The 14,986-nt window shown below is 44.9% G+C and overlaps 1 protein-coding gene across 2 annotated transcripts in view; it reads right to left on the reverse strand.

Annotated features, from left to right (window-relative positions):
- Positions 1-14,986, reverse strand: part of OPCML (opioid binding protein/cell adhesion molecule like) — a 724,856-nt gene that overhangs the window by 234,170 nt on the left and 475,700 nt on the right. The window lies entirely within an intron of this gene.

The raw sequence follows: 14,986 nt of genomic DNA on the forward strand, positions 1-14,986 counted from the left end.
TGTAAACATACCCTCAGAGGCTCCTTCTGCAGCCTTCAGTGGACTTATTCCAGATGCACATGTGTGTCAAAGCAGAATCCAGACCCTGGAGCAGTTCACTTTTCTAAGGTCACTGCACATTTCCACCTGGTTCTGTGCCTGAAATACAAAAGCTTTTCAGATGTTTCTCCTCTGAAGGGGTGGGATCAGTGCTGGCACCAATCTCTTCTGCAGGACGAGATAATGTGTATTATTTGCTAAAATAAGTTTGACATTAATTAGCAAGAATTTCACAGGCAAAGATGCACACTGAGAGCAGATGTGTCACAGACAGGCTCTCTGCCTGCTGGGTGGATTGGGGGAAGAGCTGGATATTCTGAGTTTACATCACATCCAAGAAGACGATGTCAAGAATTATTGTCACGATTGGTGCTAACTTGAGGCATCTTCTCCATTGCAGGACAAGAGACCTATTTAATAGAGATGTGAGGCAGGGGGCAGATGTCATGTATGGCAGACAAGGCAAGGGCAGAGGGAACCTGAGCTCCAGATATGTCTGCTTGCCCCGGGGAATGCAGTTTTGTGTCACTCTGAGAATAGGTTGATTCTTTAAAGTGTGGCCACTGGGTGATCTAAGCATGAATTTTGAAATACTTAATCTCTCTGGAACCCTACATCCAAATTCAAACAGGGTCACTTCAGTCCTTCATCCACTGGGCTCAGTAAACTCAGGTCCACAGAACTGACAGGATACCGTCATGGGATAAGAGGAAAGGTCCTCTCATGGATTGATAATTGATTAAAAGATAGGAAACAAAGACTAGGAATAAATGGTCAGTTTTCAGAAGGGAGAGAGGTAAACAGTGATGTCCCCAAAGAGTCTGTATTGGGTCCAGACTTATTCAACATATTCATGAATGATCTGGAAAAAGGGGTAAACAGTGAGGTGGCAAAATTTGCAGATGATACAAAACTACTCAAGCTAGTTAAGTCCCAGGCAGACTGCAAAGAGCTACAAAAGGATCTCTCCAAACTGGGTGACTGGGGAACAAAATGGGAGATGAAATTCAGTGTTGATAAATGGAAAGTAATGCACATTGGAAAACATAATCCCAACTATACATATAAAATGATGGGGTCTAAATTAGCTGTTACGACTCAAGAAAGAGATCTTAGAATCATAGAAGACTAGGGTTGGAAGAAAACAGATCATCCAGTCCAACCCCCTGCTCAAAGAAGTACCAACCCTAACTAAATCATCCCAGCCAGGGCTTTGTCAAGATGCACCTTAAAAACCTCTAAGGATGGAGAGTCCACCGCCTCCCTACATAACCCATTTCCAGTGCTTCACCACCCTCCTAGTGAAACAGTTTTTCCTAATATCCAACCTAGATCTCCCCCACTGCAACCTGAGACCATTGCTCCTTGTTTTGTCATCTGCCACCACTGAGAACAGCCAAGCTCCATTCTCTTTGGAATTCCCCTTCAGGTAGTTGAAGGCTGCTATCAAATCTCCCCTCACTCTTCTCTACTGCAGACTAAATAACCCCAGTTCCCTCAGCATCTCCTTGTAAGTCATGTGCCCCAGCCCCCAAATCATTTTTGTTGCCTTCTGCTAAACTTTCTCCAATTTGTCCACATCCTTTCTGTAGTGGGGGGCCCAAAACTGGACACAGTACTCCAGATGTGGCCTCACTAGTACTGAATAGAGGGGAATAATCACTTCCTTCGATCTGCTGGCAATGCTCCTACTAATGCAGCCCAATATACTAATAGCCATCTTGGCAACAAGGGCATGTTGTTGTCTCATATCCAGCTTCTTGTTCATTGTAATCCCCAGTCCTTTTCTGCAGAACTGCTGCTTAGTTGGTCGGTCCCCAGCCTGTAGCACTGTATGGGATTCTTCTGTCCTAAGTTCAGGACTCTACACTTGTCCTTGTTGAACCTCATCAGATTTCTTGGAGTCATTGTGGATAGTTCTCTGAAAACATCCACTCAATGTGCAGCAGCAGTCAAAAAAAGTGAACAGAATGTTGGGAATCATTAAGAAAGGGATAGATAATAAGACAGAAAATATCATATTGCCTCTATATAAATCCATGGTAAATCCACATCTTGAATACTTCATGCAGATGTAGTTGCCCCATCTCAAAAAAGACATAATGGAATTGAAAAAGGTTCAGAAAGGGGCAACAAAAATGATTATGGGTATGGAGTGGTTGCTATATGAGGAGAGATTAATAAGACTTGAACTTTTCAGCTTGGAAAAGAGATGACTAAGTGGGGATATGATAGACACAGGGGCACCTGCCACTAGCCACTGTTGGAAGACAGGATACTGGGCTAGATGGACCTTTGTTATGACCCAGTATGGCCATTCTTATGTTCTGCCCTGTCTCCTCAATGTGGATGTTAAGGCTGGGATTTTCAAAAGCAATGGGAGTTTTACAGTTCACTTCAATGGGAGTAGAATTAGGACAACAATGAGCACTATTTTTAAATATCCCATGCCTGGCCTTGACACAATGCCATTGCCCCAATAACTCTACTCTTTTGTGTATGCTGATTATTTATTCAGCTAATGCCCTAACCCAAGAGGTAGCTGCATTTATGTGCTATCTGAAGTGATTCCTATAGCATGCCTAATTCTGATATCACTTACCTGGGACTAAACAAGAAGTAATTCTGCTACCGTCCTTGGAGTGAGATCTGAATCAGGCTCATAGTTGCTTCATGACACTTTATTGGAAGATGTGTGGCTAAATCCCCTGCATCGCTTTGAAGATCTCAAATCCTTATTCTGAATATGGCTGGGCCATCGACTGTGTACAGCCTAAGAGTCCTGGAATTGTACTGTGTTCATCCTCAAATGAAATAGCAAAAAAAACTTCTCTTGATGATAATAAATTGAGTGAGAGTTCAACTTGGGGATGTCCATTCCTAATCTATTTTTCCTTCATCTGTGTTCCATATGCATCAAGTGTTATCCCAATGCCTTATGCAGGGGTTGCAAAACAAAACAACAATAACAGCACAAACCAAAACCCCACCACTCTGGGACCAATAAGTTAATGTCACACCATTCTAGGTTGCTCTATTGTCTTTCACTTCCTGAGGTCTGGATTGAAATCTTGCTCACATCAGAAAGAGAAGTTGGATCTAACCCTACAGTCCACGTTAATAAATACAAAAACAAAAGACACTTGAAATTCAGCACCACGGACAGCACCTGTTCTGGGAAACCCAGTCTAGTAAATGATGCAGATTAGGACTGAGGCAAGTGAGTAGCCCAGGACTGGACAAGCAGAGGGTTCTGCAAGACAGGACTGAACATCAACAGAACTGCATGAGAGCCTAGGACAAGGAATGCAAGGGGAAGGGAGGAGCTGCAGGGCATGGCTGAAGTGAACTAGCAGAGATGTATGAGGCCCAGGAGTGGAAAAGCTGGGATGCAGGTCCCACATTAGGTACTCCAGGAGTTGTGGATCAGAATGGATGTGCAGTAGTAAGTCAGAGCAAGCTCCTGGGCCTCAGAGCACAGGGGATAGGACAGGTCAGCATTGGGCATTTGCAGAATTCTGCATCTCAAGGTGGAGGACCAGAATAACAAACATTGTTGAAGGTTGTGGCTGCAGAGCTGTGAAGTGGGACTTTCTGTATCCCCTGCCTGCACTATATTTGCTGCTAGCTGCTAGTATCAATCCTTCCACTTGCATAAGTGCCAACTTCCCAACAACTACCCGCAAGCAAAAGTGAAATCCACATGAATGAAGCTGTGTCTCTACCTTGGTCCACTATATTGCAAGATCTGAGCACTCTGACCCCAAATGTATTAACAAATAAAAGGAGAAAAACTCAGCGACATCCAAGTTCAAAGCAGTTAAGGACCCAAATCATGCAGTGTCCACACTGGGAGTGAGCTGACTGCAAAACAGCCTCCTGTCTGGTTGAGTCAGTGCTGAGTTGTTCCAGACGCCCCTCAATCTAATATCAGATTTTCTCTTTCATAGGCTGCTGGAAAGCGACTTGACTCAGGGAGTGGGGTAGAGAGGGCAAGGGGAGGCAGGAGAAAGGAAAAAAATAAATCAATGATGCCACAGTGAATGGAGTGGAAAGCTTTCTAAAGGAGCCATGTTTGTCACATTAAAATGAGAGAAAGGCAGGCACAGGCGCTTCCCTGCCTGTCAATTGCGTTTGTCTCCGGTCCCTGGAATTTTCATTATCCATTATTCACCTGGTGAGGACAGCAGCAACAGCACCAGGCTCTGTCTAATCCCCACCTGATAATGTATTTCTGATAAGCATGACGGAGCCAGCGCCGGTGACAGCATTCACATTTCCAGTGGATAAAGTGTCATTTACATGAGGCAGGTGCTGTGAATTTAGATTGCCAAGATAGGGAAGGTTTGTGCCGATGTATCCCAAAGCCGCCCTGGGAAGTATCGATCTGCGTCTGAGAACACAGAAGACTTCAAAGCTCCTTCACACACATCTGGTGCCAGGTGGGTGGCAAACCTCAGTATCCCCGATAGGCAGGCAAGAGAAAATCCTGCCAGGAGTAATAGAGCTTTATCCTTACAGAGCCTTTGACCTGGCGATCTCCAAGCACTTTGCAAATATTAATTACAATAATTAAGCTTAATTAATTATTGCAATTATGCTGCAATGTGCTGTAAGCAGGCAGGTTTTATACTGGTTTCACTGATGGGCTAACTGAGGAAGAGAGAGGGGAAGTGATTTGCTCAAGGTAAAAAAGAAAAATTTGTCACCAGAACCCAGGAGCCCTCAATCCTAGTCTTCCATGTTCTAATCATTGGATCATATTCTCTTCTAGAGATGGGTGTAGAACCCAGGAGTCTCAATGCAAGAATAGTCTCTCTCATAGTATTCTGATTTCCAGTCTCAACTGGAAACTCAGAGAAGCAAACATGGAAAGCTGAGTCAGCCAAACTTTTTTGAACCCCCCACCTCCTACAAAAAAAAACCCAAACAAACAAATAAACACAAAAAAAACAAACAGGTTAATAAGCCTGGGTCTGGTATATGGTTTGGGCAAGGTCTCATTTTATCTGAACTAGATCTCCTATCCATGACAGAAAGTTCAGAGCAGCAAAGTGGAAAACATCTGTGAGGCAAATGGCAGCTCCACATCTGGGAAGAGAGAGAATTTTATGCTGGTTGGTGTCCATGTCCACTAGCAATTACCACATGTCAGATCAACCTCATTGACTCCAATACTGCCCCTGTATGAAGCTACAGCAACGGGCCATTAATATTTATTCAGGATTCATACGGGGAAAATTGCTTGTATGATATGTTCTGTGTAATTTATATTATGTATTTTAACAGTAGGTCATGGCAGAAGCCAAGTAGCAGTAATCTTGTCAACTAGCAAGACTTATAGCTTGGTTTAGAGATGTGGAAACGTAGGACATTTTACCAGTCTACAAGTATTTGAAGGATGTAAATTCTAAAGAAAAAAAAGGAGGAATTACTTACCATGATACAAACTAGGAAGGTTAGCTGCTAGAGGTGTAATAGGATGAAATTGAGAGAGAGACAATTTAGGCTGAATATAGATTTTTAAAAAAGCTTTTTGGTACTGAGATCTACAGATCTGCAGTACAGTCTCCCAAGGGAAGTGGATGGCAATCCCATGTCTCAGACATTTAATTTAAATCTAACCTGGACAAAGCACTAAACATACAGCGGGGACTAACGTATGTACCAGTAGAGTGAATGAAATAAAATGTAGTCCCTACTATGAAAAATGACACCATCTTACTGTCTAACTCAACAGATATGTTCCCCATGTGTATTCAAGGCCAGATCAACTGATTTTTAGTAACAAAAATAAGTTTTTAATGCTTTTTTCTCCTGTTACCACTTCAGAGTCAATGTAACTAAGAAAGAGGGAGCAGACATTATTTATTCTGGCTAGTGCATCAACAGTCCTGGATTCTGCCATGACTAACAGCACTGTAATCCCACACAAGATAAGGAGGTTGCACAGATATAAATGACGACAGCATTTGTTGTGGGGAAATCTTCATTATGTGTGCTGATGCACAGGCCAGAATAAGCCCAGCTTGACTTGCACATCCCAATTGTCTAGTCGGACTATCAGAAAAGTTAACTGTAAGAGGCATTTTTTGTTAAAAGTCGTTAACAAGTCTTTTCGCGATAATTAGGTGTGCTGAATCCAAATACGGTTGTTACCTAGTTGTATATTGTGTATAAAGGCCCTATAAAGAGCACAAAGTAACAGAGAAATCACTGAAGTGTAAATCTTTATTTCCTTTTTGTTTAGGATAATACACTTCTGTCGGATCTTAATGAGCTGCAGGATGCAATAAAAGTAATCAAATAATATGCCAGACCTTTTTATAAAGCTATTGAATTTCAGTTTCTTATCTGCAAGAGGCATTAGAAATATTTAATACTTTACATGACAATGAAAGAATATGTTTACATGGCTCTTATAACTCGAGCATTTGCACCTTGAAACAAAAGTGCACAAGTTGCTATAACTATGAGAAACACAATACATAATCTGAGAACACCTGGTTTTTTAAAACAGGCACAAGTATTTTCTTGACTAAGCATTAAGTAAACATTTTAATGCACACAAGCTAAGCAGACGTGTTAATGTTGTACTATTTTGAGACATTTTAGCATACAATGGCAGATTAAATCAACATCTTATTAGGTCACATGTTATGACACGTCTACTTATTTGCTAATGCTGCCCTTAAGCACCTGGAATCAGGAACATCAGCACAGACTTGTTCTAGCACTTTACATTTGCAGTCTCCTATACAAACACGTCGTGCCGTCCTGCCCCTCCGTCTCTTGACTTCTGCACCTGGTGTGTGGCCACTGAATACTGCTTCCATGCAATCTGCGGGTATTGGTAGTAAGGACATGAGCTGTGGCACCAGACCTCCGTCTTCCTGTTTCCAACCCTTTGTATTTGGAGGAGGAAACATTGGATTTGGGCAAAGGGACTGTCTCCGGACTATGAGTTCTCTGTACATGGAAGAAAAGAGTATCACTTGTTGGGGAAGAGCTTCTGATGACCACAAGCGTGTGACCAAAATGGAACATGCTTTGTCAGTGCTGTGGACTTCTGGCAAGCCACAAATCTTATAAAAACTCTACTGCACTTTTTACCTTCTCAAAGTCCAGGTCACCCTGTCCAGAGTGTATTAGAAGCTGATGGTGGTGTCACTGCAAAAGCTTTTGCTGTACCCAGCAATAAAAAAGACAGCCTCACAACCAGGCAGCACATGAAATGGGATCTGCAGAGTTTCCAGAACAATGGTCCATATGGTAGTTTTTCACAAATGGCAGGAACAGGAGAGTTCTGCAGTTCCTTTGATGTGCAAGCTGTCATCCAAAGCTGCCTACATGTCATTTTTGCAATAGGAAGCCAGATAAAGAATAAGCGCATCAGTGTCCCTGGCTGCAATGACCACACAGTCAGTATCACCGTGAACACAGTGGAAAATCATTCTTGTGTCTTCTTGAGGAGCACACAGGTGATCGGTGTCAACTGCTGCTGTTGAGCACCATACTTCAGCCTCCTCCTGAAAGCCAGCAGCCAGAGTCATGATTTTACCATGTGATGCTTGGATCATTAGTTGTTCAGATAACAATATTACAAAGGCCCTCCTAATTTTCTGGAAGCACAGTGAAATTCATCCAGTTACTGGAAGAGGCATGTATCTGCCTTTCACCGCTCTTCAGATGGGCCTTGTATCTCTTGTGTGGTTTTGCCCGGTGCCACCCTTCATAGATTCCTTTTAGCACCTGTCAAACACAGCATCAACTCTGTGGAAGTCTGCTCTACTCCTAAATCCTGTTTTACAAATGCGTCTGCAAGGTCTCCAAGAGTTTTGGCTCCAGAGGCCTTTCCTATGGCCTGTACCAAAGCTTGTGCATCTATCGCAAAACAGCTTCTCCCAACGGGAGTAACTGTGGGTAGGCAGGGGACATCAGCTGTCAGCACATCACCCAGTATTACTTTTGTGTTTGTTCTGAGACTGCCACTTGACTATGCTAATGCCAAATGACAGGCATTAATTCATGTTTCAGAACCTGTTGCAAATTCACAATCTGGCCAGGTTCCTAGGCTGTGATTAGTAGCTGAAGAATGTTTCTGTCTGACTTCCTGGTTGGGACCGTTCCTTTGATTGCTTTCCCCCTTTGTATACCATGGAAAAAGCTGCAGTGTTATTTTGTGGCATGGATCATGAATGTGTACATGCCCAGGCTCTTCTTGTTGAGTCGTAAGTGTCCACAAAGCTGCCCAGTTGCACTTTTCCAGGGATCTTTGCATTCCACAGTGCATCTTGGGTAATTTAATTAGCCAGATATTTTGGGGTAATATTTTGCAATGATACGGGTGGTTACTCCCCAGATAAAATCTTAAACCTTTGAAGTGTTTATAAGAGTGCATCCTCATTTTCATTGTCACATTCTCTCTTGGCTTTCTTGACTCACAGTGAATAAGAGCATGTCTACACTACCTGCTGGACTGGCGGATAGTGATCTATCTATCAGGGATCGATTTATCACATGTAGTGTAGACGCAATAAATTGATCCCCGATCGCTCTCCCGTCGACTGCTGAACTCCAGCTTGGCGAGAGGTGGAAGCGATGTCGATGGGGAAGTGGCGGCCGTTGATCCCCCGCCACGAGGATGCGAAGTAAGTGATTCTAAGTCAATCTAAGATATGTCGAGTTCAGCTACACTATTCTCATAGCTGAAGTTGCATATCTTAGATCGATTTCCCCACCCCCCGCTCTCCCAGTGTAGACCAGGCCCTAAGTTAGTCATCCAAACCAGCACAAAACATGACTCTGATGAGGGCTGAGCAAGTCTTTGTGATGCCTCAATTCCACCTCTTTTCTTTCCTATGAAAGCCACACTTGGGTCCACTTGGTTGAACTTCCGACACGATCTCTTGACAACAAAGCTCCCTTGCTGGAGCACTTAGGGCGGTAGTTGATGCATTTCTGCAATGAAGATGGCTTCCCAGCTGGCATAATTTGTGTGATCCTAGCTCCCGAACAAAGGCAGCATACATCTGACGGTGAAGAGATGCAGCTCATCTAGGTTGTGTGAGGAGGAAGAAGAGGAGATGTTCGACGACAATGCCTGGATGCTGATGGATGCAAATAATGCAAAGACGGTAGGAAACTGGTATGGATTTCTTGAGACTTACTACCGTTACCACAGTTTACTCTCATGAGCTGGCTGGCCCTTGGAGGCAGGCTAGACTCAGCCCTTGCCCGTGACTTAGCAGTTATCCTTCAGCCTCACTGATGAGATAGCAACATAAGGCCTAATTAGTGACCCCAGCTGGGTGTAATTAAACTTAATTAGAAAGACTGACCCCAGTTGTGATGGTGAAGCAGGGTAAGCACTGCTTAAATAGAGCTAGGAACACAGTAGAAATTGAGAGATCCAGGAAAGAGGAGGTGGGGAGAGTTTTGTCTCTCTGGGAAGGGCCTGGAGTATGACCCAGTAGTTTGGGACTGATTAGGGCCAGGAAACAGAGCAACAGGAGTTGGTTAGCTCCTGTGGTGGGGCCCTACAGTGGAGAAGAGCCCCCTGGCTAGAGTCTCTAAGGATCAGAGAATGAGGTAGACTCCTAGCAGGGAAGAACCTGGGGAATCAGTACCCTGACAAGGGGGATGAACTGAATTTGAGACCAGGAGGGGCAAAGGACTTATTGTTTAGCGTCGAACTCAGGAAGTATGAAGAACCTTTTGCCTGCAGCTGAATCCCAGAACGGGGACTGAATTGTTACATGGACAGAGGGGTGGCCAGACTTGGCCAGAAGGATGAACCACAGAAGACCTAGGGAAGGAGTCTGGGTGAAGAGATCGGCTTGGAGCAGTCACTATGGCTGAAAAAGTGGCCATCAAAGGGAGTGTGAAAGGCAAAGTTCCCTGTAACGCCATGTCCAGGCACAAGATGAGGACAATTATAACTAATACGAGTGTCATAACTAAGGCTACGATTTTGTCATGGTTACTTTTAGTAAAAGTCATGGACAGGTCACGCGCAATAAACAAAAATTCACGGGAGCCTGTGACCTGTCTGTGACTTTATTAAAAATAACCAGGGGCAGGGCAAGGTAGGGGGGAAGGAATGACAGCTGGAGTCCCATGGTGGGGGGGAGGAGGGGGCTGATAGGCCAAGTCCCCTGCCATTGGGGGGAGGCACAGCCCCAGCTCCAGCAGTCACAGCCCCAGTGAGGGCATACATCCCCGGGGGGGGTGTATACAGTCCCCGCTCTGGAGCTGGCCACAGCTGGTGGGCAGGGGCACACAGTCCCAGTTCCAACTCCAGCCACAGGGGGTGGCCCACGGCCCTGGGAAGCCGCAAGGGGTACGCACGGCTCCCGCTGCAGCCCCTATCACAGGGCAGGGGCACATGGCCCTGACTGCAACCCCTGCTGCAAACTGTGGGACAGAGGTGCACAGTCCCAGCTGCAGCCCCCACCACAAGCTATGGGGCAAGGGCGCATGGCCCCAGCTGCAGCCCCCACTGGAAGCCATGGAGCAGGGTCACACGGTCCCGGCTCCTATCCCCACAAGCTGCAGAGCGGAGGCACACAGCCCTGATCACAAGCCACAGGGCAGGGACCCATGGCCCTGGCTCCAGCCCCAGCTTCAGGGTAGGGGTGCACAGTCCCTCTTCCAGCCCCGGCTTCCGAAGCTGACAGTTGAAGCTGAAGACGTCACAGAGGTCCGGTACAGTCACTTAATCCGTGACTGCCGTGATCTCTGTGACTAAATTGCAGCCTTACTCATAAACCACAAACTCACCTAACTGCTGTTGCTCTCTCTCTTTGTAAAAAATACCATCACTTCTATGTTAATTCTGCTCTAACTACAAAGCATTATGGTGCTCTCAAACGAATACTAAGCATGCAAGAAAATGATTTCACGAATTACAGGAAAAATAACTTGTGTTCTAATTTAACTGATTTCTAATATTACGGATATATAGATGTCTACATGCAATAAAAAGTTGAATATTAGGGTAAAATAGGTGTAAAAACCATGATGTGTCTTCTCATATCTGTTCTTAATAGACTAAAAAGGAATTATGCCAAACAACTGGATTTTGCTGGTAGGGCCACACATGCACTGCTGGAATATCAAACATTTCTGGTGAATTTTGGTGGCCATATTTAAGTTTGAGGTCCACATGTCAAAATTCAGCTTGGTAACAACCATTTTCAAAATCAGCAGGTTCACATTTTGTTAGAAAAAGCAGCTATCACCTTTTAACAAAATACGACTCTTGATCCCTTATGGAAGATTGATTCTGATATTTCCATCTAGTATACAAGTTGAGTTTGCAGAAAATCCTTTCACTGGTAAATACATTTGATATGGAATCACTGAGGCACAAGAAAGATGGTGCAGGAATGGCTGAGTCACACTCGGTAGGCAAAATCCTCGGCTGGTGTAAATCACTGTAACACCACTGAAGTCACATTAGGCATTTCCATTAGGTCTCCAGCTGGTGCAAACGGGCCCCCAAAGAGCTTCATTGATTTATCTCAAGTCAAGGGTCTGGTCCTCAAATTTCCATGATTAACAAGCCTGTCTTGGCCTGGCTATCTCACAGGGAATCTGATTCAGGGGAGAAGGGAGACAGGGTTGACTGAACCCCAAGTAACCCCAAGAGAACTGAAAATTATTTCCTTCCATTCCGTACTTATGCCAGCCGGAGGATAAGAGGAGAATGACGACTATAACTCCCTTCTTAAAATGATCATAACTATGCAAGAGAAGCTCTTTAACAGGCTCACTCGCTAACAAGCTGCTCTTGTTTTCATGTTTTGGAATGGCTTAATCCTGTATATGATAACATCCCCGACAACCGAGTGCATTAAACTGTGACAGCTTTTCACTGACCTAAGCAATTGCATTACAAAAACACCATTAGCGGCTCTCTTCTCTTCATCTAATCCCCCCACGCCCCCCTTCATCCTCCACCTCCTTCTCCTCCTCCACTTCCTTCTCCTGGGCCAGTAAAAGCTATGCTCAATACTACTATTAAATTACCCTTAGAAATACGCTCCGGAAAAAAAAAATCAATGCACATGTGTTTTAACACTTGTCACAAATAGATCAACCGGGCAATCTAACATATATTATTCCACCCAGAGATTTAAGTAAATAAAAGACCTACACATTGATGGGCATGCTTGGTGAGCGCTCCAAGCTCCCATATGGGCTACGTTTAGGAGGAGGGAGATGAGGGACACTGAGCAAGCCACTTGTTCATATGATTCCTCTATGCTTTCTGTTCAGATGCCCAGCCAGATTCTGATTTCAGTTTCAATCTGGAGTTACTACCACTGACGTAGATAGAATTACTCTGGTGTAAAACTGGCATGAGGGGAAGTACAGCCCCCTCGCCCCACAGTGACGCTGGCATAAATCTTTCTGAAGCCCATGGACTCACTCCATATTTACACTCGTGTAATTGAAAATAGAACTTGGCTCCCCAAGTTGCATGCTGTGTTGTGTATAGGCTATGGGGACTCAGGAGGCTGCAGAGGGCACTGGGTTATACACACATCTGGCCCACTGGCTGTAGGACTATCACTCTTTGCTTCCCTGTGGTCCCATCGAACCAGCACCAGCAAGTCTGGGCAGAAATGAATCCCCTACGTGTGCTGCCCTCACTCTGCCCGACTGCCACCACCTCCAAGCTTCCCAGGCAACAGGGATAAGTAAAGGCTGAGGAGAGGGGGCGTGACACAAGCAGAAGGAATCCAGGGATGAGTGGGGAGGGAGCTATATGAAGACATTTATGGCTGGGCCCTGCTGCCTAGGGAAGGTGCATTAACCCAGCAGAGGGAAAGGTGTGTGCAGGATTGGAGAGCCCCTCTCACCTGCCCTGATTAACCCTTTCTTAGCCTCTGCTGGCATGCACGTTTCCGTTACTTTTCCTTTCCCATTTTTTTTTATCCTCTCCTTTTCCGCTTTATGTCTGATTTCATGGAGATACCCTGTCCTTAGTTCAGAAGGGACAGCTGTAGGGGAAAAAGGGAGAAGGAGCGAGAGCTTCTGTCCCTCCATTTAAAGGGCCAGTGTCACTAATTTGTATGCAACATATGGCCAGAATTCAGTTTAAAGTGTTGGCTAAATAAATTGTGAGCTCTTAAATCTATTCCTCTTATGCACTCATTAACTGCCACTGCTTTCTATGTCATCATCACTTTCTTCTTCTTTCTCTCTCTCTCTCTCTCTTTTTTTTTTTTTTTGGTTGAATCAGGACAGAGACAGATTTCCTGCTGACTAATTAAAGCCCCGCATGTTAATGAACTCCCAGCACTTTACTGCTTCAGAATGTCTGCAGCCCCCCAGGAAATTAGTAAGAGTTTTATACATGGAGAGACTTGAAAGGTCAGTGCCTGCTATGGATTTCCAAACACAGAAAGCAACAGAATCAGGTCCTATTTTAAAATCATCAGCATAATAAGAAGCCACGGGGCTGAGGATATATGCATAATAGACAGGGAGGAAAATTAGAGGCCCAGCTGCAGTCACAAAGCTGGAGGGAAACAGGAAAGTGGTGGTTGTAATTAAATGTTGTGGTGGTGTGTTCTATGTAATCCCTTCCTCTTTTGTTATCCCATTTCCCCCATGCTGGCCTGGATGCACATGGTCTTTCTACCTACTAATGACCTCCAGCCCCGCCTACTAACCTGTCTACTTACCTAGCGACCTCCTGCTCTATCTGCCAACCTACTTACCTCCTGCCATACCTACCTACCTAGTGACCTCCTGTCCAATGTACCTCCTTATGTACCTCTTGACCTACCTAGTGACTTCCTGTCCCACCTTCCTACCCATTTCTATGTGTTTATTTACAGCAGGGGTAGGCAACCTATGGCACGTGTGCCGAAGGCAGCATGAGAGCTGATTATCAGGGGCACTCACATTGCCCAGGTTCTGGCCACCGGCAGGGCTGGCTCCAGGCCCTAGCGCGACAAGCGCGTGCTTGGGGCGGCATGCCATGGGGGGTGCTCTGCCGGTTGCTGGGAGGGCGACAGGTGGCTCTGGCGGACACTCCACAGGGATGCCTGCGGGAGGTCCACTGGAGCCACGGGACTGGCGAGCAGCAGAGTGTCCCCCGCGCCGTGCCGCCGTGCTTGGGGCGGTGAAATGGCTAGAGCCAGCCCTGGCCACTGGTCCGGAGGGCTCTGCATTTTAATTTAATTTTAATTGAAGCTTCTTAAACATTTTAAAAACCTTCTTTACTTTACATACAGCAATAGTTTAGTTATATATTAGAGACTTAGAGAAAGAGACCTTCTAAAAACGTTAAAATATATTACTGGCACACGAAATCTTAGAGTGAATAAATGAAGACTCGGCACACCAATTCTGAAAGGTTGCCGATCCCTGATCTACAGTATTTAAAGATATCCTAGGTATGTAGACAGGCACTGCAGATATAATTTTGTCATATATCTGTCTATGATATCTATTTACATACCTACATTACCTGGTTAGCTACAGTATCTGCCATATTTCCTATTCATTTATGAATAGGTATTTATAGACCACTCCTCCTGGTAGTATCTAAGCCCTGAGTTGCAGACTGAGGCTTCATGGGATATTCTTGCTCAAGTTGGGTGAACCTCAAAAGGTTCTGGGGCTTCAATCAGAGAAGACTGAAGCTACTTTTAGAGTTTTAAAGCTAAGCTCTTTGATCTCAAATTCAGGCCAGACATTCCACGAGAATAGAATCTCTTGAGACATTTAGAATTTCTCTTTCTGGCCCTGGCAGGAATCAGGAAGCAAGAATTCATACTCAAAAGAATTTGTAGGGCAGGCCGCTTTATGGTATTGATGGTGGGATTTTCAGCTAGGCCTAACTGGGCTCCTCCTGAAGTCATTTTGACTCCAGGGCAGCCCTGAGGCCTGTGTCATGCCGGAGGTCAGACTAGAAGATCACAGTGCT

The sequence above is a fragment of the Gopherus evgoodei genome, chromosome 19, assembly GCF_007399415.2.
Source record: "Gopherus evgoodei ecotype Sinaloan lineage chromosome 19, rGopEvg1_v1.p, whole genome shotgun sequence".
NCBI lineage: Eukaryota > Metazoa > Chordata > Testudines > Testudinidae > Gopherus > Gopherus evgoodei.